The 23,147-nt window shown below is 36.1% G+C and overlaps 1 long non-coding RNA gene across 1 annotated transcript; it reads right to left on the bottom strand.

Annotated features, from left to right (window-relative positions):
* Positions 1 to 1,539: 1,539 nt before the first annotated feature.
* On the bottom strand, positions 1,540 to 9,723 carry LOC126975537 (uncharacterized). Its single transcript, XR_007731749.1, has 3 exons — positions 9,613 to 9,723; positions 7,255 to 7,386; positions 1,540 to 1,673 (listed from the first exon to the last, which is right to left on the bottom strand). It is a non-coding gene; the product is annotated as an uncharacterized LOC126975537 (long non-coding RNA).
* Positions 9,724 to 23,147: the final 13,424 nt, after the last annotated feature.

A 23,147-nucleotide genomic window follows, 5' to 3' on the forward strand; every position in this document is an offset into this window, starting at 1 on the left:
GTGTTCTAGTTTGAAGGGTTTGGCCGCCGGCAAAAAATCACTATCATTAAACTAAACTCATTTGCAAGAAAAGGGCGGTTTTAATTTTTTCTGTCCCTTGATTTTTTTTTGAGAATATTACTGGCAACAATTAAGAATAGCATCGATAGCATGCCCAGACGAATACAAGTTGTCATTTTACCACACTTGATTTTTACTTTTACTCTATATTTTTATGCTAAAAAACCTTAAGTTTTAAGCTTACTTAGAATTATGAAATAATCTGAAGATGCCAGTGAAACAGGTTATTTATCTAGGTGCCCGCTTTTTTGCAAAAGAGTGTATAAAGTAGATCCTGTAGATGAAGCAGACTGGAAAGTTGAACAAACATACTAGTCAATTTTGTACTCGGGGGAGACTCAGCCATGGATGTCATAAGAGGAGACTCAGAGAGAACAACCGGCTAATATATAGCAATTGGCTGTTTTTCATAAATTAGAGTTAAAAAGAGTTACGCCAGTACATCGGTATGGACTCATGCTTGAGACTTGTTTATGAAATAAAATAAAAATTTAACAAAAAACAGCCGACATCAAAAACACTATTTCAAAACAATAGATATAATATGCACTAAAAACTATAAATATAATTGCGTATTTTTATACAATCTAATAATTAATCTAATTCTAGTTACAATTATTGTCATTTTGGGAATCGGTGTCCTTCCGCCGCGACCCGCTCTCGCCTTTCGCCTCCTCACAACTCAAGCACATCTCACCTAAAACTATGTATGTAGTTACAAACCTATCTTGGATGACACCGACTCAAACAATTACAATAATCGTAACAGGAATTAGGTTAATTATTTAGATTGTATAAAAATACTCAATTATTTTTATACTTTTTAGTGCATATTATATCTATTGTTTTGAAATAGTGTTTTTAAAGTCAGTTGTTTTTTTGTTATTTTTTTTTTATTTTATGATTTTTAGTGAATATGAAGTACACTAACTAACAATTTGTCTAAATATGTGTTGAGTATACGGCTCCGAGACGTGTCCACGAGTGCTATTACCTGGTCTCTGTAGACTATTCTCCTCTTGGGCGTCCGACCACTGCCTGGTCTGATATGTAGGGCCAACGAACACCCGCATCACATGGAACACACGGGTGAACAAGACAGGAAGTTGAGATTGTATCAGTTACTACGCACCGCGGTATTTCCAGGATATATCACATGGGTAGACTGGGTTTTTTATCATCACGAACCCATACGTTCTCTACTCGTACGTTATCGTTTGTTTTATGAGACTATTCCTTAAAAAAAGGAACCTTCATAATATAAAACTCATATATTTTATTAATCTTTGTAGATATTATATTCAGTACAATATCTTATCTTTATAGCTAGGAAATATGTTATCTTTGCGCTGTTGACTAGGAATTTGCAAGTAACTGATATTTCAGGAAAAAAGAATATCTGTATATATAAATATATCTTTATTTACAAATCAATAAAACATTATTTAGTCAAAGAAGTAAAATTATTAGATTTTATCACGTAATATTATAGTGCCACTTCCAATTAATTCTTTACCGGTTAAGAAGTAGGCATGACCTTTACTGACTCCCTCGGGAACTGGAATTGGGAAGTCTCTTGGAGGTATCTCAAAGTTCATTAGTGCATATGTACCCTGGAATTATGAAATAGTTTGGTATAAAATATACAAACATTTATAGGACCATATTACCTACTCAATTTGATACTCGATGAATAATGATATGGAAATACATTAGTTCATCATAAGTGTAAAATAAAAGGCTTTTTTATTTAATTTTATTCTTCCGCCAAGTTCCACCTTCGCCCGACACGCCATTAAGTAGGATATCATCCCCACCATTTGTATGTGTGGCGTTCCTCCACAGTGCAGTTTTCAAGGAACGTACAACCAAGCTGTGGAATGAGCTTCGTTATGCAGTGTTTCCAGGCCGATACGATATGGATACCTTCGAAATAAGGGCGAACACCTTTCAAAAAGCCTGATAACGCTCCTGTGATTACTCTGGTGTTGCAAGATAACGTAAGCGGCGGTGACCACTTAACATCAGGTGACCCGTACGCTCATTTCTCCTCCATAAAAAAGGGGGATTTTCTTTTATGTTCAAATTCAAAAATGAAAAATGTAATAAGCCTTATTGTGTAAAGATTTTTTGAGTTTAAGGATAAATAGACCCGATATGCATCATAACCCCACCATACAATTGCATGATAGGCCGATGATTATCGCAAATACTTCTTTGGCGTAATGTTATATGAGATAGAGCAGAGTATCAGCAGTAGACTATGAGCAAATCAGTGCATTCACCATTATTTAATATAAGAAAACAATTTTATAAATTAATTACAACTTTTTATAAGCATGACAACGTAATAACTGCTTTGTAGTCATAGTAACCAAAAGTCACTAATTTCTTCTTCTATGAGTAAGACCTCTATGATACTCCCCCTCACGATGACCTTCAGGTCTGAGTGACGCCTATCATCTTTAAAAGCTTTAACAATCTTGGTTGTGGTAATGCCTTTGTAAAAAGGTCTGCCACTATATGCTTTGTGTCCTTGTAACGGATGGTCACTAATTTCTTCTGGACACAATCCCGTATAAAATGTTCCTTTATGCTGATATGTTTCCATCTCTTACTAGTCATTTGATTGTTTGCTAACATCTGTGCAGCCAAATTATCATTATAGATCGTAACAGTTTGTTGAAAAACTCCAATATCTTCCAACAGATATTTCAAGTGTAAAGCTTCCTTCGTTGCTTCTGTCATCGCCATATATTCGGCTTCTGCTGTTGACAAAGCCACTGTTCTTTGTTTCTTTGATGCATAACTGATAAGGCCACCACCATACTTAAAAATATAACCGGTATATGAACGACGGTCAACGGTACATGCCGCCCAGTCAGCGTCAGCCATGCCTGTTAGTGCCATTCCTGATTGTTTATATCTGATGGTTACATTCTTCGTTCCTTTTAAATAACGAATCACCCTTTTTGCAGCTTGCCAATGTGTATTATCAAAACATGTATTATATTGGCTCAAATAACTAACAGCAAACATTATATCTGGTCTTGTGGCTACAGCGAGGTACATTAGAGATCCAATTAACATTTGGTATGGTATATTCTCCATCTCTGTGAGTCCATTACCCTTCTCCAGTTTCAGACCAGTCTCCATGGGCGTTGCCACTGGCTTACATTCAGCCATGTTGAACTTATTTATTAAATTTTCAATATAATTCTCCTGTGACAATGTTTTCTCCCCCTACATGGGTGAATTGTATGCCCAGGCAATGATGGAGTGAACCCATATCTCGTAACTCAAAAACTTTTTGCAGTTTTGTTTTGACTTCTCGTAACAACATTTCTGATTTATATGCTAGTATTAAGTCATCCACATAAATGTTTGCAAACAGCTTTTCTCCTCCTTTTTCTAATATATACAAGCAAGGATCCGCGGAAGAATTCTTAAATCCAATCCAAAAACAATTTCTCATGTAACTTTAAGAACCATTGTCTTCCTTCTTGTTTCAAACCATATATGGCTTTGTTTAGTTGACATATCCCATTATTTTTATGTCTATTTATATCTAAAAGCATTTCTTTTGCTTTTTTAATCAACTCTATGTCTTTTCCATGTGTAAATATGTATTTTAAATATTTATCCAGATTTTACGGCTTCTTCATATAAATTTTATTCATCTAAATCGCCGTTTAAAAATGCAGTACACATGTCTAGTTGGGATAACTTAAATTTATTTTCAATTGCATGTGCAATAAGTATTCTAAGAGTACTCATTTTTGCAACAGGTGCAAATGTTTCAGTGTAATCAATTCCTTCTTTCTGATTAAACCCACGCGCCACAAGTCGTGCTTTTCGTCTATCTATTTCTCCCATTGCATTATATTTGTATTTTAAAATCATTTTACTATCAATCAAATTTTTGCTTTCGTTCCTGTGTACAATTTTCATAGTATTATTTTTTAAGATGAGATTCAATCTCGCTTATTATTGCATCTTCCCATTCATCCATGTTCTCGTCTATTTCACAGAGGAATGATTATTCAGCATCCATCTCATAATCTTGATGCCATGCTGGTGGTTTTCTCTGTCTTTTATCAGTAGAACTAGTCGGATATATTTCATCTGTTTCTGTATTTGCGTCAACAAATATTTCATCATTGTTCAATTCCTGGTCAGTTTCATCAATTTCATGTTCTTTCAAATCTTTATTATCTTCTACATTTTCTTTTTTAGGAGAAAATATAATTTCTATTTCCTTTTTATTGACTACATCTTGTTTTTGTTCTCCTTTGATCTCGTTTTCATAAAACATTTTGTCCAGTATTTTGACATCTCTGCTAATCATTACCTGGCCTGTTTTTGGGTTGAAAATCCGGTATGCCTTGTGATTTTCCGAATATCCTACAAAAATTCCAGGTGTCGCTCTGGCTTCAAATTTTCCATTTTTCTTTCCATTTTTATGTACAAACGCCTTAGTTCCGAATATGTGAAAATGTCTTACTGACGGAACTCTCTTTACCCATTTTTCAAATGGAGTCGCGTTATCAATACTTGTGCAAGGACTACGGTTTGCCAAGTAGTTAGTTGTATTAATAGCTTCAGCCCAAAAACCTTCTTTCATATTGGTGTCTATCATCATACATCTAGCTTTATCAAGCAATGTCCTATTTTTTCTTTCTGCTAAGCCATTCTGTTCTGGCGTGTATGGTGCGGAAAGTCTCCTTTTGATGCCATTCTCCTTCAAATATTTGTCAAAATTATTGTTAATATATTCTGTCCCATTGTCACTTTGTAAGCATACTATCTTCTTTTAGGTAAATCTTTCAGCCTCATTTTTGAATTCCTTAAATTTTGATAGAGTTTCATCCTTAGTTTTCATTGTATATACTCTTGTATATCTTGAATAATCATCTGTAAATGTGATGAAGTATTTGGAACCCCCTTTCGATGGCTACCTCATGGGACCACATACATCAGTATGCACAATTTCTAATCTTTAATTTGTACGTTGCTCATTTTTAGGTGCATTAAACGGTAGTTTTGTTGCTTTGCCTTTAGCACAGACTTCACAGTCTTTAACTGTGTCACTTTTATTGAATTCTAAGCCTTCCATAATTTTCTTATCAAGTGCTATTCTCATTTGTCCTTCATTTAGATGTGCTAACTTTCTATGCCATTGCTGCATTTTGCTTGCTTCGCAGTAATTAGCTTTCTCTTCTATGTTTTCTTTAACGTAGTACAAACCGTCTGAATGTCTCTCTGCTTTTAACAGAATTTTATTGTTTCGCATCACGATAGCATTTTTTTGTTTAAATAAAACTGTTCCACCTTTGTATGTTATTTTTCCAACTGACATTAGATTTGTAGTCAGCGATGGTACGTACAAGGCTTCAGTTAGTTTCAGATTTGATATTTTATAGGTGTAAAGTTTTGCTGGACCTCGTCCTTCGATTTGTGCAAGACAGTTTTCTGATGCTAACCTTAACGTTTTGTTATCAGCTTTGTCCATATTAATGAATTTTTTCAATTCGTGACTCATATGTGACGTACATCCGCTGTCAAGACACCATTTCTTAATTTTTTCTTTATTTTTTTATTATTTAGGCATGTTTCTTCTAAGCAACATAGACTTGCATTATTTTTATTAACTCGGTCCACTTTTGACCAGCATTCATGAGCTTTGTGTCCTTTCTTTTTGCATTTAAAACATTTAACAATAAAGTTTTTATTTTTGCCACGTTGTCTACTATACAGCGCCTCTTGTTCAGAGTTTTGTTCACTTGTACTAGCTATATTTTTTCTTGCCTCAGCTTCTTCAATTATCTTTATTTTCAAGTTGTCTGGATCTGGTATATCATCCCTGGATTCTATTGCAATTCTAAAATTTTCAAAAGATTGAGGTAAGCTGTAAAGCATCATAATACTAAGAAGATCTTTATTAATTGGTATGTCCATATCTGCTAGTTTATCGACGATATCCATAAATTTATTCAAGTGATTGACAATATTATCACCATCTTTCATCTTCTTCAATATCAACTCTTTTAATAGGCTTGCTTTTCTTGCAGGACCTTTGCTATAATATATGCTTTCTAGCGTATCCCAGACATCTTTACTTGTTTGACAATCTTTAACTTGTTTTAATTCGCCCGGTGATATTATGAGAAATAGCTCGGCTAATGCTAACTCATCTTTTTCCATATAGTCATTCAATGCATCACCTTCTCGCGTTGATCTCTTAATTTTATTTGAAACATAGCTCCAAAGGCCAATTTTTAATAGTACGGCTTTTGCATGGATCTTCCATGTATCGTAGTTTTCTCTTTTCAATTGTTCTATGTGCACGTGATTACTCATTTTTCTCTTTTATTCCCGTTTCTGGGCCCATAACCTGTTATATGAGATAGAGCAGAGTATCAGCAGTAGACTATGAGCAAATCAGTGCATTCACCATTATTTAATATAAGAAAACAATTTTATAAATTAATTACAACTTTTTATAAGCATGACAACGTAATAAAAATAAAAATCCTTAGGTATTCTTATTAGAACTTATTACCGCGGGCTAGAAAGAAACTTTTGTAGAAAGAATATTGTAATAAAGAAGGTAATAAATACTAGCAATGAAAATATTATTATCAGTCAGTCGTCGCGCGTGACCTAATCCGGTTGTGCTTAGGAGCTGATGAGCGAGTACATGACTTACTTGTGGCTGTCGAGTCAAATGAGATTTTATGTTATATACAAGGAAAACTACGGGTTATGGATAATGAAAGTTTGATTCGATTGTGCATAACGGCACCCGTTACATATGACCACATATGTGACCCAGCCGGATAAAAGATCTTATCATTCTGCAGGAGGAGATTAAGCTTATCAAATGCTTGAGGAGCATAGCGTGGGTATGGCTTCACCCAGATGTCAGAGATCATCGAGGGACCGGTCAGTGGTCCCCTCTGCTGCCACCAGCTAGTTGCTCGAACGTCTCCATATGTTGGGATAGTGGGCCAGAAGGGCAAAGTCAAAGTTATATATTTGCCAGAAAAATGCTGCCAGTAGAATACTGGTACGCTTCCACGTAAAGAAAGTTTTAATTTTATGTAGTCATAATATTGTTTCTATAGTTATAAGAATTATTTTGTTTGAATAAATAAATAAATACTGATAATCTTACAATATAATCTTAATTACCGGAACGAGTGGACAGGATGTGATGTTGCCGTGGCGATCCAAGAAGGTCTGGAACCAGGAGTACTTATAAAAATCACACAATTTACGCGTAATCGAAAGATTTTGGTTTTGAAATGTAAACCCAAACGTTGCCTGAAATATAAAAGTTTTCTTAATAAAAACAAGTAAGTTTTGGTTATATTATTATTATATATAAACTTATACAATACTTATGTTATACTTATCAAGTTACTCTGCATTTGGTGCTGGGTCTGCTGCTTTGACTGCCAAAGACAGCAAATATATCGGTCAAAGTGAGACTTACATCTTTATGCCGTTTGTCCAACACACTTGGCGCGTGATACACAGGCGCGGAAGATATTCGAAGTACTATCTTCTCGCCTTAATACGGCTACTGGGATTCCTAGCGCTGGCAGCTATTTCGGTCAACAGATCAGCCTAGCTATCCAACGCTGCCAGTATTATCGGTACACTTCCTCACAGTACGTTTTAACTTCATGTTATCGTGTCAAGTATAGTAAATATAAGTTATAATTAATGCTTTGTTTTGAATAAATAGTAATTATTTATAGTTTCTTCTTTCGATCTTCAAGTTCACGCATATAAAGGAGGATGGCGAGAAAGGACCCATATAATTTAAAAATTAAGGAAGCATCGTACAAGTACAAGTTTATGTTAATTATAAACATAAGTTTATAAGATGTTTATACAAAAATTGCTGAGGCGCTAAGATATAAATTATTATAATTAATTAAAAAACAGGTCATCTTGCGCTATAGGAACGTTTTGCGCAATTGATTATTGACATCTACATTTTCTGACATGACATGTCATTTTTTATATGGATGTTCCGACACCATCAAACTACCTACTCAAATAATTCAGTAGTAATTCACAATAATTGTGAATTACAATAAGATTCAATAAGATTATTATCGTTTTTGATACTAAAAGCAGTAGGTAAGTATCTTTAAAAGATTCGATACCTGCTGGAAAAAAGAATAAATTGTGAATCCTCAATTATTAGACGCTGGTCAACCTTCCACATAATATTATATATTATATTATCTTTAAGCAGACAGTAATTAGGCATAGACATAAGATACAAATTATTGATTGAACAACAGGTATTGATTAATAATTTTAGATTATATTTTACTTTTAGGTATATCTTTTTCTTCCACTTTTTTAGACTTACTTACGATTTGCTTTTTTCTTAGTTTTGTTACGTTCTACAATTATTAATAAGTTTCTATGATGTACGCCACTTTTTTCAGTGGGTCCCAAAATACATGCATTCTCGCCATCCTCCTTTAATTGAAATCGAGTGATATCCTTCATCAGTGTATTAATGTATTAAGAATTGTATCTATTGTGACTTTTATCCATCATGTTACAGCATCTCCTCTTAACCTCTTACTTCTATGAACCTAATAATGTCCCTGAAATCATGTCCTCCTAGGTGTTTGCTTCTATTAGTGTAGAGCCCGCTGCAATCGCTTAGGTCTTAGGACATGAAGTCCTTTCCGTTTCCCTACTTTGTGAATTCAGCGATCCTATGCTAAGTTAATGTGATTGTTTTGCTCGGTATTCTTGTCTGCTCTTCGTTTAAAGAGCAACTTTTCAGAGTATTTATTACCAAAAACACAAATTAATTGATGTACCAAAACGCAATGAACCCGCGTCTTTCGAGATACACCCCAGGACCTTTACTATATGACTGCATTATTTTTATCTGACTACTGAAACGACGACTACTAACTATGAAAGAATGAAATACGTTCGCACAAGTCTGCTACAAGCACCATTCGCATCCAGCGACTTTTAACTACACTTTACAACTTTGAAGACTGTCAGCACTACGACTTCTGGCACGTGAAGGACAGCATCAAAGTATCTCAATGTCAATATCAGAAATCCAAGAGCTAACAGATCAGAAACACTGTTCATCTCAGGGTTCTGAACTGAAGGACGAAAATTTGTCTTAGCTGGATTCAAATGAGTTTAACCATAAAAATCCTTGATGAGTGCTATTAAAATTGGTTATGAATCGAATTAATTAAAATGTGCCACAATCTCAAACGCTCAAACTTTATTGACTCGTTTATGGAACTCATCAAAAATGAGTTGCTCACTTGAGGGCAGGTGATTCATCATTTCAGCCGGAAATCGTCCACTACACGACAAAGGCCTCCCCTCAAAGATCTCCACGACGATCGGTCCTGCGCTACCCTCATATTGGGTATTCCGGCGATCTTAACAAGATCAAAGGGCATTCTTGTACCGGTGATTCTTGATTACCCCTCCATCATTGATATAAGGCACCCGATCACCTTTAACCTGGCGTTGACTTCTTACCGTTACATTGTTCCCGAAGGTTTTCAGGGTAGTCATAGTGATCGTTGAAGTGTATGCCGAGTCTCTGCTTTTCCTCACAGTGAGAATGTGTGCGTGAGACAAATACTTCGGGTTCACGTAGTCGATTGTGGCTCGCTCCTGTTTCGGAGGTTTCTGTAAAAAATACCTCGAGGTAATATTATGTACTACAAACTAAATAAGCCAGCAAAATTTGACTAGCTGTAGGCAACTCACTTAGTCCCTGCTAAGTGTCTGTAGCCATGTCTATTGCATGCATTTGAATGCTAGACTTTGTTATTTGTTACTTTGTTTTTTATTCATATGATATTTAAATATGATATAATTATCACTTGGTGTGATATAATTATCACTGATTTACCTACTAACTCTCAAATCTTTGTAATATAAATTAATAAATTAATAGCGGTGTATGTACTAAATCACTAGGAACCGCTATTGCGGTTCTATGAGCTTGATCGCTAATCCGAGGCAGTGCCGGATTACCCACGTAGGCAGAGGAGCAATTGCTACTGGCCCCGCGCGAAAGGAAGCCCCACATATCTAAACCCAACACATCTCTGCTTGATCAAATCTTAAGACACAAAACGTGAAATGTTACAACTTTTCCTACTAAGACAATTCACGTCAGACACTCGGTATCTGCCTATTTCCCATATAGATCAAGGACTCTTTGAAAGAATTTGCTACTGGCCCGGCGCTTGCTTAATCCGGCACTGATCCTAGGGAAAATACCCGTGATAACTAATTTTAACTAATACTTAAGTATCCCTGCTCGCTGTTATATAAGTTGGTTTATCGCTCCCATAAAAACCCGTAAAGTAAACATCGTTAAAATTGCTAGGACCATTTTTGCCATGATACCAAAATACAATTATTGCTCACTAGAATAAATAGGCTATAGGTTATTAACAAATAAATTAAATTAATAAAACTTACAAATGACGCTGTTTTGACTGGGCTTGTAGCGTAAAAGTACAACAATAAACATAATATTATTATATATCTCATATTGTTTAGAAGTCGCTCGAATCGCAGCTAAATAATTTAAACTGAACCTAGATTTCGACAAAATTACATCCGTCTGAATAATCACCGAGCGATGCAAATCCTTTGTTACGTTTAAATTTATTTTGCAGCGTACTTTTAAATTTACTTTTTTCTATTAAGTCTTTGAATGAATCGTCTAGGTTAAAGTACTCAAAAAGGTTCCTAATAATTTAATGGAATAGGTGGAAAAGCGAGAGTTTAGGTAATTTGGTGATCAACCCCGCTCACGCTTTGTGGTAATACCAGGGCATCACAGGAGAAAACTCAAGAAAGAAAAGATAGGAATAGTTCCTTGAAAACCGCTTTGTTAAAACTCTCTCTCTCTTCTCTCACCCACGGATGACGCAACCAAATGATGATGATGATATCTAGGTTTCTAGTGAAAGGTGTCATAAAGGGATTTGGAGGTAGGGATTAAAGAAATCTTGGGATAAATGCGGTAGAACACACAAAATGACGCAACGCCAAGTAATCAGTCCGTACACAGAGGATCCTCGGCGATTCAAACAGCCCTGCGTTTGACTTTGCCAAATGGTTTGAGCTGATACTGGGGTTCAAAAGACCAAAAATAAGAGCAATCTGTATGAAGCAGGACAAGCATCTATATACCTATAGACTGCTACATCGTGAGCCGGCTTGAAGTATGGTTTAAACATCTAAATCGTTTGATGACTCACAGTTTTTCCGAAGCCATTTGGCCTTTTAGTGTCTGCATGATGGCGCAAATGGTAATACGGCAAAAATGGGTTTGAGTAGTTGAGTCTTCTGAGGTTTAAAGTAAGAAAGGCTTATCCAACCCCAAGGCTAGATACCTAGTCAAGGCTTGACCTGCACCAAAGTAAGCTGAATATAGAAATAACTTTCTCTTTTTTATTCGTTTCTCTATCTTATGCAATTTCCGAGTGAGACTTGCATGATCAGTGTATAATGGAGCATCTCGAGTACTGTTTTCACCATAGCAATGCATGTTGGACGCATCCAACATATCCAGAAGGTCAACACCTTCACCGTGCCATCGCACACAGCCCTGGAGAACGACAGCGCTTACGAACGTTTGGGTTCGAGCAATAACCCTTTACAACCGAGCTGCGTCACCACAGATCACACAGACGGAAAGAAGCTGATGATTCACTTGCAAAGAGCCTCCGATATCTCAAGTGAAAACTATATTCAAATTCAAATATTTTTATTCATAACAGGACTACCATCCATTCGAAAATTTACGACTCATTCAGAAAAACAGGCGCAAATAACTAAACGGGCTCCTTCTTTTGATTTAATAATATTTTTGTAGAAATATTTAAATAGGAAGAGGTCGGTCGCTCGATTTTGAATCTGTAATATGAAGAAAGTCATCTATGTTACGCTTAAAAAATATTTTTAATTTCGTAATTTATTTGTTTTTTACTTTTACTGCGATCATAATTTTATCACAGTTTCTAGAAGTTTTGCTAATGTTCCTATGTAAATTCATTATATTACAAAGAATATATTATTAAGAGGAAATATATATATATGAAGACTATCTATATGTTCGCAGTATCTATTGGGTCGCTCGTGTTTGACGTATGTACCTTTTAAGATCACCAAAAGAAAACATACTTACCGTATTGGTTAGCGCGACTATACGTATATAATAAGTTTTATTTTATTGTAAATACGAAAATATATAAATAAGTATTATATCATTAGAAGATAAATTATTATCTTGTTTAATTAGTAATTTTTTCTTGGTGCAAAAATTATAAGATCGATTTCTAAAGCTCGAACACAGCGCCAACAAACATTCGAACAGTAGAATGATTCAATACCAAGAAGACATCATGTGACATGATATTACAAAATTAGACTCGTTATGATATGCCTGATTCCGTGTTGTATCTGTGACACAAACAAAATTACCCATAATGTTACAATATTATAATAGCGACACGATGTTAACATAACGATGTATTTCGTCAATTTCGATTCATTATAGATCGTGAACCAATGATATGTGCAACAGATACTTTGATTTATTTGTGATCACACAAACTGTATTAATGCACATGTCATGACGCCATACATAGTGATTTTGAATTCAAATAATGTTATCTAAGCATATTTTAAATGCTAATAAATTTTTTCATTAAAGTTACTAAATCGCTATAGATGCTTTCTTTAACGCCCTGATGTTTTTACTCGAGAGACATTTACTTATTTTGACTCTGAAACAAAGCGCGTATGCCCTTCCCACAAGCACACAGCCGGTCTGAGGTTCGAGTCTCCTTAGGAGACGCCCCGCGACTGTTGTTGCGTAGTCTTTGCGGCCTCCACGGCCCACGCCCTACTTCGCTGTGAAAGCCAGGGCTGCTAACAGCACAGAGGAGGCTTTAGTCGGTATGGGGCGTCCGCTTACGCGGACACTCAAGTCCGACATATTACGACAACAGTATTTCCTCCTCTCAAAAAAAAAAAAGCGCGTATGTGAACACCCTCTAGGGACTATAAACATTCAGTTTCTATGCAAGTAGCTTAAATAGCATTATTTATTAAAATGTGCGCGGCCGCGGCGGCCATAAATACGGCTCACAGCCGCGGAATCACCCGACGGGACTCAAACTGAACGGAATAGGGAATTGTTTATTGGTAACTGATAGGATATTATAATATGTACAGCTACGCGTGTATGCAGGTATGTTTGTTTGTGTACCTGTACTTGTGTTTATGCATATAAGTGTATAGCGTAGGTCACCTAATTAAAGACGACGGTGACTTGTCGGGATACGAGCGATACATGCCCTATAATAGTTGAATATGCTAACAGAAAGCTCGAGGTGGGCTCCGGGGTCGCGAAGCTTGTCGACCAAGACCTCAAGCTCCACAAAGTTAATGTGAGACATGAAACGACTCACCTTTTCTATGTAGGCTGTAGCCTTGCTAGATACCATAGGGACCGGTGGTGCAAAACATGTGGCCGGCTGAGGCCGAGCTGAGGATACGCCAGGCACGGGAGAGGGGGGGCGGCCTCCTTGGGTACTGAGACCGCAAAGGACAGGTCCACGCAACGGTCTTGGGTAGGACTGTCGGGTAGTAGAACTTTCGGCGACGAGGTGGATTTCTCTTTTCGGTAGCCTTGGGACACCCGCGATAGCTTGTGATATGTGTGTCCTTCGGCGCCGCAAAGTATGCAGGTGAGTGTACTATTTTTATTATAGCTTATGAACTGTATTATTTTCATGTTTTAACAGTTCGTCTATAAGCAAGTGTATTCTAAGTCTATGGTCGGAACAGTAAACGAAAGCCAACGAACGGCTCTCTTTCACTCACCTCGCTAAACATACTCTTTCTTTCTTTTAGTTCGTTATATCAGAAGAACGATCAGAACTCTCTGGCTATTCTGTATCTCTATTGTCGAATCATTATTTACATAATATTACGATACTTTTATACAATACAGGTACTGCAGTACGTCTATCATAGTGTCTGTCAATACAGTGGTTGCTTTTGAATCGTTTAGCGTCCTTCTCGAGCCGACGAAGAATTCAGGAATAGACTCCAAAATGCACAAATATTTAGACTATTTCCTTAATCATTTTGTGTGTGCATTGTAAATTTAACATAAAAGTTGTAACGCCCTGTTTTATTTTCAGCAATTATGAAAGTGATAATAAGCCAGGCTCTCACTGGGTTGCAATATACGTTGATGAGAAGGGTATTGGATAATACTTCGATTAATATGATCGTCCAGCTGAGGGATTTCAGCTGATGTTTTTACAAAGCAATTGCAGAATATCTACATTACTGCAAGAGTACAGAGTTTATGTACCGAAGTATGTTTTGCGAGTACCCACTGTTTATGTATGTATCTATACTTTAAGATTAATAAGAGGAGTTTGAATAATTTCATCAAATATTTTGAAAATGATACAATCTGCAACGATGTTTTATTATATACTTTATTTAAATTATGTTTTAATAATATATAATAAATACAGCACTAAACTGTCGTTTTAATCGTAGTTACCAAAGAGAATATAATCCATGCGTTTTAAGAGATGGCACACTATCATTATTCCTGAGCTCATGCACACATAAATAAATAGTGTGGAATTCAATACCAACGTCAAGAACTGAAATAGTACTCTCAATCGAACCACTTTTTGACAGCTTTAGAGAGGTGCACAAACGTATCGATATAATAGTGGTACGCTTTTTCATAATTTAAAAATTTAGGATTTATAGAAATGAAAAGAGCTCCTTCAATCAATCAACAAATGCAACAAATTCTTCATACACATTTTTTGCTTCATTTACTAGATTACACAATTACTTTTTGGATAAGTTAGTGAAATTTTACCCTGCCACCATTTCTTCAATGAGATAAAAATAGAAAAAAATCGCAACATTCACTGTTGAATTTGGTAAAGACACTTGCAGCTAAGTATCCACTAACATATACAACTAGTTGCTCTTCAAAGCTACAGAGTGACCTTTCAAAATATTCCAATTCTGAATCTTCAGACAAAGACAGCATAGGGTAACAAAGGTTAGTATCATTCTCTGAATCTAAATTAATTAGTGGAACAGAATTTGACTCTCAGGTAGACTCTGATTTCTGTGTTAATTTATTAAAAGATAAAAATTAGTTGTTATAATCAACTTCACAATTTGAACCACGCGTATGCAACCCGACAAACCTGAGATTACCTACACAGGATTTTAAAACAGCCTTGCACGTGCTATTTCTGTTTGTTGCACTGTGGTGTTATATGTTAACAAACCAATTTTCCAAGGAATCTTGGTTAAGTTGGCATAAATCCAAATATTTTAAATTAGCCTTTATTAAGAAAATGACAAGCATCTTTCAATGATTTTAAAGATGTTTAAAAAACCTTTAATGCAACATGCATTTTGCAGTTGAATTCCCAAGTCAGATTTTTAAAAATTTTAATATTTTGTGTCAATATATTTTAAATAACAATTCCAAGATTCCTCATGTTTTTATTTTTTTGATACATTTTCCCGAATGCCTTTTTGACATCCTTTGGTGACGCTGGTCCAATAGTGCAGTCGAAAAGTTTATCCATTTCTTCAATAGCAAATGCAGTTTTGTTGATATCTTCTGCATTTGAGCTGCTCCACTCCATCATCTTCAAAACGGCAGCCATCGTGTTGCTTAGTGCTTGAGCTGCAAATTTAAAACACATTTTAATTTTGTATGTGGGATTCACAACTGTTGAAGTTATGTTTTTGAAATGCAGAAAGTTTCTATTTCTTTTTCTGCTTCTTACAAATGGCACCTATTAGCTATTTTTGAAATATTGAGAATCGAAATACTGTTCATAAATAAAGTATGAGCTACCTAAAGCTATCTATACAAAATACCACCGTAAATAACAAAGGGAAGTTTATTTGGCAGTAACTTCATCATAATACTTCCGTACAATATTATTTGAAAAATATTTAACTGCGCAAAGCGTACGTGGCCGTACACAAGACACATACTACATTTTCTTAATATACAAGTCCTTACTTTTCTTCAATAGACAATACCTACATGTATCTACAAATTGTGGTTAGGATAAGATATTATACAAACATAATTAAAACACATATTTTCATAGATTCTAGTATACAATTATTAAAATAAATCATGCACTTAGTTTTTTCTGTTGTAAACTTGAGAAATAGTAAAATATTATCAATTTAGAATCCCTTATATGCTGTTCTAAATATAATAATGAGAACTTATATAATATCTGAATTAAATACGGTGTTTTTTTTTTCAAATTCAAATATTTTTGTTCAAAATAGGATGTGACATCACTTATTGAAAGTCAAAAAACTACCACCCATTCCAAAATGAATGCCTCAGACCTGAGAAGAATGGGCGCAACAAACTCAGCGGGCTTTTTTTTTTCATCGAATAAATATGTTTACAAAGTAATACTGTACAATTAAAACTTATTATTTAATAGCCTGAGGCCGGTCACTCCATTCCCAATCTGTGGTATCAGTAAGAGTCATTTATGTTATACCGTTACCACACAAACATTTTTTAACAATTCTTTTGAATAACGCAATTCTTTTGTTTTGAACATTTTCTGGGATCTTGTTGTAAAATCATATAGCAAGCATAAGCAGCAAGCTTATCGATATGTTCATTAAATGTACAACACTAGGTATTATGACAGAAGTCAAATCTATGGTTACAGAGTTCCTATTACATCAAGTTTTTATATGTTATTTTTCACAATTTAAATCTGAGGTTGTCATAATCACTTTGAGATTAACGTACTTGTATTAAGTTCAAAATTGATGTATATAAATTTGTAGTTATGTCTTTTCGTGATTGTGAATTTAGGCCTATCATAAAACAGGAATTAAGTGTGTGATTACATATTTAATAGATAAATGTGTGAGTTTGGCGACATCGGTTTCTATAGTAAAATGACATGATGCCACTTCTACTAGTTTTTTCTGTTCTGTGGGTTCAGGGCCAAATTGAGTGCTTTTAGCACCAAGTCCATCGGCGTATTTGTGGCGATAAACTTAGGCCACAACCTCTCATCGCTACGCTCATGCGCCTTGCACCAAACAACAATGCCGGCCGGACGTGTAGATCAGGTGATATGAGGTGATGATCAGGTGACATGACACGCGCGGGCCGGGGGGCGCCGCCGCGGCCGGCCGACCGCCGTCGCCGACACGGACACGCCACCAGTCAGCAGCTAGCCCGCCTTAACTTAACACGTACCGCTTGTTTGCTTGTCTACCTAATAACATTGTATTGTATAATATCTTACTTACTTCTATTCAACTTTCTTACTTGTATCTATTCCTATTAAATCAGTTCTTGTAGTAAAAATAAATAATTCATTTCCATCCTGCCTTCCGCGTTAATTATTTGCCTCCCGCGTTAATTATTTGCCTTCCATATTAATTATTAAAATGAGTGCTTTCTCCATCCGAGAATATAATACGGGGTGTGTGGTATACATGCAGGCATGTAGGCATGCGCAGCAGCTCTAGTGTCGGGTTCAATAGCCAGGTTCGGTTGTCCAGCACGGGTGACTACAGACCGTGGTCGCCAGATTCAGAGCCACCTCTTCAAAGCTCTTACCGCTCTTCTCGGTGCGAGACACTTTCGCACTACTGCCTATCATCCAGCTGCAAACGGCATCGTCGAACGTCTACATTGCCAGTTGAATTCGGCAATCATGTGTCACAACACATCACAATGGACAGAAACTCCTCCATGTGTACTGCTTGGTATGCGAAGCTGCTGGAAAGAAGATATTCAAGCAACACCCGCAGAGCTTGTCTATGGAGAAAACCTACGCTTGCCTGGTCAAAGAAGATTACAATACTGCTGACATATCTCAATATGCCAGCCGCCTTCGTGTCTGCATGGCTAAACTCACTCCTAAGCCTACATCATGGCATATTTCTCATAGATCTCTATTTAACATTCCTCGCGATCTTAACTCTTCTTCTCACGTTTTTCTATGGCAAGACCATGTTCGTAGTACTTTTGAACCACCCTATGAAGGCCCTTTTAAAGTCATTTCACGACAAACGAAATTCTTTACCATAGATGTTCGTGGTAACCTAAAGAACGTCACAGTTGACAGACTTAAACCAGCGTACGTCGCAACAGAAGCTTATACTAGTACACCACAACCATTACCAGCTTTGACAACAGCTACAAAGGATGAGAAGAGGACACGAAGCGGCCGACTAGTAAAGTTCACCAATTTCTATCGACCGTAGCCACGGTCTGGCCGGGGGGAAATATGGCGATAAACTTAGGCCACAACCTCTCATCGCTACGCTCATGCGCCTTGCACCAAACAACAATGCCGGCCAGACGGGTAGATCAGGTGATATGAGGTGATGATCAGGTGACATGAGGCGCGGGGGCGCCGCGGCCGGCCGACCGCCGTCGCCGACACGGACACGCCACCAGTCAGCAGCTAGCCCGCCTTAACTTAACACGTACCGCTTGTTTGCTTGTCTACCTAATAACATTGTATTGTATAATATCTTACTTACTTCTATTCAACTTTCTTACTTGTATCTATTCCTATTAAATCAGTTCTTGTAGTAAAAATAAATAATTCATTTCCATTCTGCCTTCCGCGTGAATTATTTGCCTTCCATATTAATTATTAATATCAGTGCTTTCTCCAACCGAGAATATAATACGGGGTGTGTGGTATACCTAGCTTACCACCTAAAACCCCGCATATTCATTGCCTTCGATCCCTGCATGTCCTGCGACCCATCGAAGTGTAACTCTGTTTATTCCTCCCAGAGTATTCAGTATAGTCGGGCAGTTGTCTACAAACTTTGAGACTGTTCTGTTGGAGTCTATAGCGGACAGAGCCGCCTGCTTATCTGTGTGGATATAAATACACTTGCTGATGTAGCCTTTATTTTGCATGGTTTCCGCACATTCTACTTTGGTGAATACCTCTGACTAGAAAACGGAGGCAAGATTTCCCAAGTTGACAGATTTGCCAAATTGGGGGCACTCTCCGAAAATTCCAAAGCCAACGTCAGATCCCGACTTGGATCCATCGGTATACCATTAAGCACTCCCTCTTTTCCAAGTAACTCGATTGTTTAACCAATCCCTCTTTTGTGGGGAATTCAATACAAAAGTTGCTGATTAAGTTAAATTTCGGCAGCATGGTCTCGCTCACCATGTCTAATACAGGACTCAAATAGCCGCAGCGAGTTTGAGAGCCAGTTCGTCCTCGTATGGCTCATGGGTACTGTGTAAATAGCACTAATTTGTAATTGTTCACGTTCTTAAAAGCCGTTCATATTCACTGGCAAAGACTTTCTGTGCACAAAATACAATATTGTTCAAAGAGCCTTTAAAAAAATGCGATTCTGTCAGCAATGACTTTCCGTGCACACAATACAAGATTGCTAATCATTGTTCGCTGGGCCTTTAAAAAAAAGAGCGACTCTATAGTTTTCATTTCTGACTGTGTGCTTGTCGCGTTCTTTTATCTGTTTCATTCTGACAAGTAGGAGAGAAAGGGATGTGAATACTTGTCAATAATTGTACCAAAGTTAATGAAAAAATATTCGTTTTACTAAATTATTTACGCTTATTGCCAACCCATCTTATACGAATAAAATAAACTTACCGGTGATAATTCACAACATTTTTTTTTTCCTCATGAACATATTATTTGGGCACTTTTTTAAAGCACACTTAGACTTGATGATTGATACACAGTTGACACACGACTAAGGAGAAAAGTGAGTCTTTAAGCAAAATCTAATAACCTTTATATTCAAGTAAACCACTTTATTGTTTGAAATATATTTATTACTTCATGAAGCTACATCGGTTCGTAAAGGATCTTTGACATGGGGAGAAGAACCGACAAGAAACTCCCAGCTCATCTTTTGAATTATAATATTACAAAATAAAGTGTACAATATACATCCAATAAGTTGAGGAATCTTTAATAAAATGTACTCATGTTAAAATACTAAAATAACACTTTCTAGCCCTATTTAATATTCACATGGGGTGACGCTATTAGCTCTTATAAGCTGTTTTGACTTTTAAATACAATTGAGCTACTTTTTAGTTTTAAGATGTCTAATCATATTTTATATATATTTATTCAGAGTTATTTACCTCTTTATTATTATTAAATAATTACGTAAGAGCTTAATAATCTGTCACGCGACGCAACACCTATATGGCATTCACAAGTCAGGAAGTACGGGTAGTATCAGTTACTACGCACCGCGGTATTTCCAGTTTAATAATAATAATGATTATAAGGTTTATGTGGTTCAAAAATACAGAAATCTTATTTCTAATAACAATATTATGGACATTACAGAACCAAAATGCTGTCTAGTCAGCATTATGTTGGGAATTTTACTTCTCAACGCTGGTATTCTAGACACCGAGACACTGACTTCGAGAATTAAATATTTATAATCCCCCAAGTCTACTGCTACCATAAACATTGGCAATGAAAATAAAATTATGTATATATACAAAAAATAAATCTGTTACGTCTGTAAAGCTAGAAAGGTCAAGTCAGCAGAATCACTCGTTTTATATCTCAAAATTTAGTGCTCATTTAGTGCTAATTTAGTGCTGATAACAGGTATTTGGTGCTGTGATAGGGGGACTAAAAATGAGAACACTGCTAACTTTTCATTAAGCTAGCAGTGTACTATTCGTGACTAGAAAGGTCAAGTCGGCAGAATCACTCGTATTATATCTCAAAATTTAGTGCTCATTTAGTGCTGATAACAGATATTTGGTGCTGTGATAGGGGGACTAAAAATGAGAATACTGCTAACTTTTCATTAAGCTAGCAGTGTACCATTCGTGACCGCGTTATTATACAGTTGAAGCGAGAGGCACATCAGCTAATAATTTAGTGCTCAATTAGTGCTGCCTGTACAAGCAAACATATTTTTCAAAAAAAAAATTTTTCAGTTTTTAACTATAGATAACTGCTGACATAACGATACGAGCAATCATAGAGCTGAAAGATGACTTTAAAATCGGTATTGGTTAAATTGAAAAGAGTTACTAATTAGTGCTCAATTAATGCTGCCGGTAAACCCAGATTTTTTTTTAGAAAAATCATTTTTCAACTGCCCGCTAAAAAAATCGAAGGTTTTCAATATATATATATCAGTCTGGTTGCGGCCGTAATCGTGAGCGCGCGCAAGGTCATTGACACTTGCTACGACAATGAATAACTCAAAAATATTAAAATGTTCAAATTGTAATATTGTGATATGTGAAGTTTTGGGCTTTTGTGCAAAATAAATTAGACGTTATGGATGAGCAAAGCCTTGTGCAAATTTGTGAAAGTTCCTTTAATGAGAATGAAATCGAGACGGCGAAGTCTTTACTTTTTGAATCCGTGAATAAGCGGCCGAATACAAGAAAACACCAAGGGAAGTCATTGCGGAATATAGAAGACATAGTCACGAAATTATCCTTGCTTATCCCTCGCAAATAAAAAGCTAGAGATTGTTGATAAGTTCAAATATTTAGGTCACATCATTTCGAATGACTTAAGAGATGACTATGACATAGAGCGGGAGCGTAGAGCGCTGTCAGTGAGGAGTAATATGCTCGCCCGCAGGTTTGCACGAAGCACAAATAATGTTAAAGCGTTATTATTCAAAGCATTCTGCCAGTATTTTTACTCGAGCAGCTTGTGGGTGTCATATTCGCGCGGGGCCTATAGCGTTCTACGTGTCACATATAATAGTCGTTGTAATAATGCGTTTAGGAGGCTGTTAGGGCTGCCGTGGCGTTGTAGCGCTTCTGGAATGTTTGCTGAGGCATGTGTGGACGGTTTCCATGCCATAATGCGCAAAAAAGCGGTCTCCATGTTGCAGCGTCTACGTGTAAGCAGTAACAGCATCCTAAAGACGATTGCTGCCAGAGCTGACTGTTCTTTCCAGAAACACTGGATACAGTTTGCTCCAGGTTTATAAATATATTTCACTAATAATACTAACGTAGTTCACAATAAATATTGTTACTAATACATTTACTAATATTTATGGAGATGTCTCTGAATTAAATAAATAAATAAAAAATAAAATAAATAATCGAAAAGTTATGGGTATTATTCTGCGTTGCAAATATCGAGTTTTCATCAGATCTGAACGTTATAAGGTCACAGAAAACTACCCTGACTCCCCTCGCGATGTAGCCGCTGTGTGTGTGTGTGTGTGTGTGTGTTAAAAATTATTTTTTTTTATATTTTTTTTCAAAGCAACTACTGCTACTATAACGACGCCAGCAGTCTTAAGAGTGAGAAGAAAACTATAAAACGGAAACTAATGGAATTAAAAGACGCCACCATTTAGGGCTCAATTAGTGCTACCAGTATAGCAAAGGATTTCTGAAAAATAAATTAAAAAAATTTTTTTTCAAATCAACTAGTGCTAGTATAACGACAAAAAATAAAAAACAATTTATTTTTCAAAAATACTTTTCTGTACAGGCAGCACTAATTCAACAATAAATAGTGACGTCTTTTAATTCCATAAGTTTCCGTTTTAAAGTCTTCTTCTAGCTCTCAAGACTGGTGGCGTCGTTATATAGTAGTTGCTTTAAAAAAAAATAAAAAAAAATATATTTTTCAAAAATCTTATGCTGTACTGGCAGCACTAATTGAGCACTAAATGGTGACGTCTTTTAATTCCATAAGTTTCCGTTTTCGAGTCTTTTTCTTGCTCTTGAGACTGCTGGAGTCGTTATACTAGCAGTAATTGCTTTGAAAAAAAATAAAAATAAAAATATTGTTAAAAACTCCTTTACTACAACGACAGCATTAAATAGTGACGTCTTTCACTTTCATTAGTTTCCGTTTTAAAGTCTCTCTCTAGCTCTCAAGGCTGTTAGCGTCGTTATACTAGCAGTAGTTGATTTGAAAAAAAATAATAATTTATTTTTCAGAAATCCT

The sequence above is a fragment of the Leptidea sinapis genome, chromosome 36 (genome assembly GCF_905404315.1).
Source record: "Leptidea sinapis chromosome 36, ilLepSina1.1, whole genome shotgun sequence".
In the NCBI taxonomy this organism is placed as follows: domain Eukaryota; kingdom Metazoa; phylum Arthropoda; class Insecta; order Lepidoptera; family Pieridae; genus Leptidea; species Leptidea sinapis.